The sequence below is a fragment of the Saccopteryx leptura genome, chromosome 4 (genome assembly GCF_036850995.1).
Source record: "Saccopteryx leptura isolate mSacLep1 chromosome 4, mSacLep1_pri_phased_curated, whole genome shotgun sequence".
NCBI lineage: Eukaryota > Metazoa > Chordata > Mammalia > Chiroptera > Emballonuridae > Saccopteryx > Saccopteryx leptura.
In genome coordinates this window covers 21,056,362-21,063,518 of record NC_089506.1, presented here as the reverse complement: position 1 = coordinate 21,063,518, position 7,157 = coordinate 21,056,362, and the positions used below count along the sequence as shown (strand labels likewise).

General features: G+C 40.7%; 1 long non-coding RNA gene across 1 annotated transcript in view; it reads right to left on the bottom strand.

Annotated features, from left to right (window-relative positions):
- Positions 1-1,028: 1,028 nt before the first annotated feature.
- The window catches only part of LOC136402660 (uncharacterized), a 30,508-nt gene continuing 24,379 nt past the window's right edge, over positions 1,029-7,157 (bottom strand). The window contains exon 5 of the long non-coding RNA XR_010751020.1: positions 1,029-2,167. This is a non-coding gene — a long non-coding RNA (uncharacterized lncRNA). The remainder of the gene's footprint in view (positions 2,168-7,157) is intronic.

Below are 7,157 nucleotides of genomic sequence, written 5' to 3'. Positions count from 1 at the left end.
TTTTCTGAAGCTGGAAACGGGGAGAGACAGTCAGACAGACTCCCGCATGCGCCCGACCAGGATCCACCCGGCACACCCACCAGGGGGCGACGCTCTGCCCACGGGGGGGGGGGGGGGCGATGCTCTGCCCCTCCGGGGCGTCGCTCTGCCGCGCGACCAGAGCCACTCCAGGGCATGGGGCAGAAGCCAAGGAGCCATCCCCAGCGCCCGGGCCATCTTTGCTCCAATGGAGCCTTGGCTGCGGGAGGGGAAGAGAGAGACAGAGAGGAAAGAGGGGGGGCGGTGGAGAAGCAAATGGGCGCTTCTCCTATGTGCCCTGGCCGGGAATCAAACCCTGGTCCCCCCCGCACACCAGGCCGACACTCTACCGCTGAGCCAATCGGCCAGGGCCATAGCCTTTTTCTCTATTGTGCTGCAATGGGATGGAGATAAAATATTCCTTTGCTTTGCTTTATCTGTGCGACAGTATCATCCTCATGAAGCTGGTGAGGACCGGCAGCTGCTTGAGGGCCAGATTCAGCTACTGAGTCATATCGCTCTTTAGTTATGAATTAGCACCCCACCTTATCGTTCTCTGGAGCAGCTTTCTAATAGTCACTTGTGAGAAAAGAGTTTCCTAGTCTGGATTTTAGTAATAATTAATAGTAATAAAAATAATGTTTTAATATATATATATTAATAGAAGTTTTCATCTTGCTAACTGCAATTATAAATATATAACTTATAAATAAACTTAAAAACTGTAACATTTATAAACTTAAAAATTATAAATAACTGATAAACTTTAATCAACCCCCTGTGATGTTTCAAATAGCAAGATCGATCTGTAAGAAAAATTAAATCTTGACAATATTTTTGGATGAAAAGTTTTAAAGTTACTTCTCTATATGTCATGCTGAACTGTATAAGAATATGAGAAGAAGAGAAGTAAAATAAAATCATATTAGGATTAAAGTGAAAGCTTTATTCAGTCAATTCATATCCTTCTGCATAGACTGAGAAAGTCTGGAAAGCGAGATAATCTGTTTCTGATGAGCCACTTTTCGCAGGATTTCTGAGATTCTGTGATGCGAGTCTGCCCTCTCGTACTTCAAGAGGAAACCACGACAGGTTGACAGAGCAGCTCAGAGGACCCCTGTTGGGGCAGGTAGCACATCACCATCTCATCCAAGCCCCAGAGCAGGCTGGTCAAGGGCACAGATTAGACTTTACCAACTCCTCTTCCCTGTAAGTCTGTGCCCGCCAGGCCTTGCTTCTGCCATCCTTGTTCGGTCTTCTATTCCAGGTCACTGTCAAAATGGGTAGAAATCTCCTGTAAGGTGTAACTCTTATGTGTGGATTTGTGCCTTTTAATAAAGACTTTCCAAAATAGAAAGACCTTTTAACTTATTTTTAGTTTTATTACCAAGTGGTAAATACTGGGAAGGGCCAGTGAGAGAACAAAATGGAAGGAAAAGTGCACCCCCTTCTCTATGTGAGGAGAGAGAGGCTATATAGTGGGAGTGGGCACAGAAACCCTGTGAGGGCCTCTGGCAGAGGTGCCCTCACGACCTCACGGCCCCTCACCATTGAGCCCTCGGTGCAAAGCTATTTATTAGAAGTGGGAGCTCTCGGTGGAGAGGCCTCTCATTCTTTACTTTTTATATGATTCAGCCTACTTGTCTCAAAATTTTGGCTTCATTTGGAGAAGCAGATGTTTAACCTCCTGTTTCTTGAGCTAGTAATCTCTATAATTAAGAAATCTGAAAGAATACGGGAGGGGCTCTAACCTAGTTCTTGGATAAAATTACATCTGTGCGTGGGAAATGTATTTCCTTCCGATGACTTTAATTATCCTCTTCAGCGTCTGTAGCATTGGTTCAGCATTTACATTTTAACAACACAGCTTCACTTGAAAAAAAAAGTGCGGAGAGTCTTGAATGACTTCTTTCAGATAAAATTTTAGTTACATATTTGTAGCCAGTGCATTTTTATGGATTGTTTTCAAGTTTAAATGTTTGACAGACAAAGCTAGGCAATGGTTGAGTTCTGTCACGTCAACAACTCAGTCCTGAAATTTCAGTGCCTTTAAAACAATTGCAGCAGCTTAATCCGGAGTGAGGTGAATTGGCTCTCTGTCTGCCATTTTGAAATGACACCATCTGGTGCACAGGACCTCCAGGGTCACCTTGGCAAAGAAAGAGAGAACAAAAAGAGTGTGTGAGATCTTTTATGCATGGGGACTTACAGTAACTTGCCTTACTTCTTCCCAGATTTTAATGGGCAGACCCTCAGTCCAACATAACTGCAAAGGAGGCTACGGTATTTCGATGAGTTGACATATTTCTTAATTCAAAGGCTTCATCCAGAGGAAGAAGCAAGGGATAGAAGACAAGAGGGGAAAGATATTAGTTAAGTAGTGTCAGCTTCTACATTAAAAAGAAGTGTTTAAAATAAGTCCACAAAGTAGAAATTAGAGCAGGAAGAGGACTATTTTAAGTGTGCCTTTTTTGTTCGTTTGCCATTGCTTTAACATTACACTGAAATTCTCTAAAGACATTGAGGAGGGCACTGATTTTTGGTTAGAACATGTGAAACAGTTATAATTGGGTGGCTATGTATGGAGCAAGCATTGAGGATGTGTCCAGTTCTGAGTGGCTTCTGTGAAGGTAAAGACCAAAGGAACATAGCAGCCGGGTACGGGTATGAAAAAGGCAATAATGTTCAAGTAGGAGGTATTCTGGAAGGAACGGGAGTAGTTAGACTTTCGGTTTCAGAAAATTGCCTGCACACATTGCTTTTTCCCTCATTCTTATTCCTTATGATTGCCTCAAATTTTCTCGTTTTTTCCTCCACTTTCCCTGCTTCTCCTAATTGGTTATGATAAAAAAAAAATTGAAAATCTAATCCAAGAAAAAAGGATAGATTAGTCTCTAGAGCAGTGGTTCTCACAGTGTGCACCAGGGCACACTGGTGTGCCCTAGAAGATTGCCAGGTGCGTCTTATGGTATTCCAGAGAAATATGTGCCTGTTGGGAACCAAAAAACCAACAGGGGTTTTGGAGTTTAAATTTTGGGGTGACAGAGGTGTGGGGAATTGGCTATAAGCTGACAGTCTGACCAACCCCCCATCTCACTTGACTGATTAGGTTGCAAAAGGCTGTTAAGCTGTGGTGCTGGATTGTTTACACTACCCCCCATGTTCCCCGGAAAGACTGGAGACAAGTTTCTTCTAGCCTTTGTTTGGTGTAAAGTTAAGATGATATGTATGGTGAGGGTTTTGGATTGATGATTAAACATAAGAAATTGTCTCTTGAAGCCTTTTGGATTTCTATAAAAGAAGAATATGTGGCAATATCTTAAAAAGCTTTGAACATTTTATTACAATTTTCAACATCCTATTTATGTGAATTAGGATTTTCTACCCTCAACACAATTAAGAGTAAAAAGAGAGGAATTCTTCAATGTATTGATGAGGAAATGAGAGTTTGCCTTTCAAATATATGCCCAAACATTGAAGAAATAGCTAGTACACATCAGGATCATGTTTCTCATAAACACAAGAATGAAAAAACATATTTGTGCTAGGACCTGCCGAATTTACTAAATCTTACTAAGAATGTATCTATATATATATAAAAAGATAACTTTTTGTCTATTTTTAATCCCTCTTTTTTACCAATTCTAAAAAGCATAACTCAAAAAATGTAACATAAAATTTTTTTAATGTCAGAATAAATTTAATTTTGTCGTATTTATTTTGTTCAATTACCATAAAAGCATGCTTGGACTTTATATTTTTTCTTTAATATTTGACTTAATTATTATAACATATTTCTCAGAAATTTGTATATAGTGCGCCTACAATTATTTGTAGAATTTTAAATGTGCCCCGACTTCAAAAAGTTTGAGAACCACTGCTCTAGAGGTTAATGTTGCCCCAGTTTTTAATAAAGGAAACAGAAATACATTCAGAGGCTTCAGAAAATACTATTATGAAAGATACCAAGATGAATAAAACATAGTCCCTTTCCTCAACTAGCTCACGATCGGATCAGAGAAGGTGAACTACGACTCTCATGTAATATGACACTGGACCTGAGGACGCCATATACAAAGTACAATGGGAGCAAAGAGCAGAGTAAACATACCTGCCTGAAGAACAGGAACTTGTCACAGAAGAAATATTTGAGTGTGTTTCAAAAAATGAAACACTTGCAAAGTCAAAGAACCCTAAACTAACATGGCTTTGTCTACAAGAGTGAGCCAAGTTAGATGTGAGAAAAAGACAGGGAACAATGCTGGGAGTATAGGCTGGAATCCCAGTGGGCTAGTCCCCCAAATCAAAACGGAGTATTTTAGCATTATTGGGCAAATGATAGCCAGCCATCACAGGTTTGAAAGTGAAGAAGTAGAATGGTTTTAAGAGAAGCTTCCCTGACTGATGTTTGTAGAATAATGTTCCTTACCAATGTCTGTGGTCAACATGGCTTAGAAAACACATCATAATATATCTCTTTTTTTTTTTGAGACTCATAACAACTCTAATGAGCATAGTGTACATTGAAAATTCCTAAAATAAAGAAATTTGTTAACTTTGTTTAGCTCAGTATTTCTAAAATAGAATTATGTGTCTCAGTTTTCTATTCTTGTGTAGCAAATTACCACCAGCACAAGCTTAGTAACTTAATACAAAACCTATTTATTAGCTATGGTCTTGTAGGTCGAAAGACCAACATGGCATGGTTGGGGTAAAATCAAGGACCCAGGCTGAGTCTTCGTCAGCAGGATCTGTGGGAAATGCACCACCAAGCTCATTCTCATTTTGGCAGAATTCAGTTCTTTACCATTGCACAACTGATGTCATCAACTCAACTTTGACTGACAGGTCCCTTTCAGGCTCCTCTTGCACTGCCCTCTGCAACCCAGACAGTTCACAGAATGAAGGTTTGCTTTTTGCTAGGCCAACTCCAGTGTATCTCTCTATCTTCCCTTCTCTGACTTGGGGGCTCATGTAATAGGTTGGTCCCACCAGAATAATTTGCCTATCTGAAGTTCAACTGATTTGGGATTTTGATTACATCTGCAAAATTTCTTCACAGAAGTAAGTAGATTAGTGCAGGGGTCCCCAAACTTTTTACAAAGGGGGCCAGTTCACTTTCCCTCAGACCGTTGGAGAGCCGGACTATAAAAAAAACTATGAACAAATCCCTATGCACACGGCACATATCTTATTTTAAAGTAAAAAAAGCAAAATGGGAACAAATACAATATTTAAAATAAGAACAAGTAAATTTAAATCAATAAACTGACCAGTATTTCAATGGGAACTATGGGCCTGCTTTTGGCTAAATGAGATGGTCAATGTCCGGTTCCATATTTGTCACTGCTAGCCGTAACAAGTGATATGACGCGCTTTGGAGCCGTGACGTGTGCGTCCCGCGTCACCGGAAGTAGTACTGTAGGTCAGTGACGCCGCGCTTTGCGGTGCATACGCATCCTGTGCTCCTCTCACTGACCACTAATGAAAGAGGTGCCCCTTCCGAAAGTGCGGCGGGGGCCGGATAAAAGGCCTCAGGGGCCACATGCAGCCTGCAGGCCGGGCAGTAGTTTGGGGACCCCTGGTAGTGTTTGGTTAATTAACCAACGGCCAGGAACTTTGAGGGTCCATCTTCAAATTCTGCCTACCCTGATAAGCAGCTCTTTTGTTATGAAAAATCTTTTAAGACACTGAGAGATATTGTTTCACAGCTGCCTTCTTTGGTTAAAAATTGGATGAAAGTTGTAGAAAGAACACTCTGGATCAGGGGCCTCCAAACTTTTTACACAGGGGGCCAGTTCACTGTCCCTCAGACCGCTGGAAGGCCGCCACATACAGTGCTCCTCTCACTGACCACCAATGAAAGAGGTGCCCCTTCCGGAAGTGCAGCGGGGGCCCGGATAAATGGCCTTAGGGGGCTGCATGTGGCCCGCAGGCCGTAGTTTGGAGATGCCTGCATAGAGCACTGGAAATCAGAGGTGTGGAAACATGGACATCAGTTAAGAAGCTATGGTGATTATCAAAACAAAATTAAATGAGCATCTAAGCTAAAAGTATTTGAGACTAGTCTTAATATAACTTAATGAACAAACAGGTGAAATAAGATATTCAAAGTTTTCAGGTTTTTAGCTTAAAATATTAAGTCCACTGTGATGCTATCAAACATAGTAAAAATTGAGGGCAAGAAATGCGATTGACAAGAAAGAAATCATGACATTGTTTTCAACATGAGTTCGAGGCCTTAGGCATAAATGGGGAAAAAAAATTGAAACTTTGAGGAAATGTAGGGACTGATAATATGTGTTTGGAGGTTATTACGATGGATAAGATTTTTTTAAGCTGGTTAAATAGAAGGAGAATGGAACAGGACTGGGGATGGGGTAAACAAACAAGGTCATTACCATATAAGCAATGCCAGGTTAAATCTGTAAAATCATTTACTGATGAAGGCAGGAGAATACCACAGCCAAATTTATCTTCATGTTAACCGAGAATGCTATAAGCTATCCGATGAGATCCTTTCAGATTGATGACAGTGACGTAGGGGCTTTGAGAGCTGCATAAATATCTGTATTAACTCAGTGGTGCTCACGATCCTTTGTCAAAGGATCAGTAGAAAAGAACACTGGTCTCGGAGCTCGGAGTCAGGGCGGGATCTGGGCTCTGCCATTCACAGTGAGATAGTGAGTCCACATAATAGATTAAGTACACACACACACACTTCTTGAATAAATGAAAAACTAGTGGCATGTCCTTGAACCATTCAACCTACTTTCTAGGTCTCAGTTTCTCATCAATATGAATGTTGCATTAGCCTGAAAAAAATCCTTTTATCTCCAGAATTGTAAGAATTATAAACTGCAGGGGGTGGAGTGCCTCTTGCAAAGCACCACACAGTTCCCATCTTTATTCTGTCCTGTTTGACAATTTCATTTAAGATTTGGATAAGTACATTTTTAGCAGCTATGCAGTAGAATGAGAGACGCAGTTAAGTGACAGTTGGCAGAATTCTGAAAACAAAAATACTACTCATTAGCCAATATTTTGACTAAATAAAGATTGTTGTAGGAACTTAGGATATACTTCTCAATAAATATAATATCAAAGATGGTAATATGATTCTCAGACCAAACCCTAAC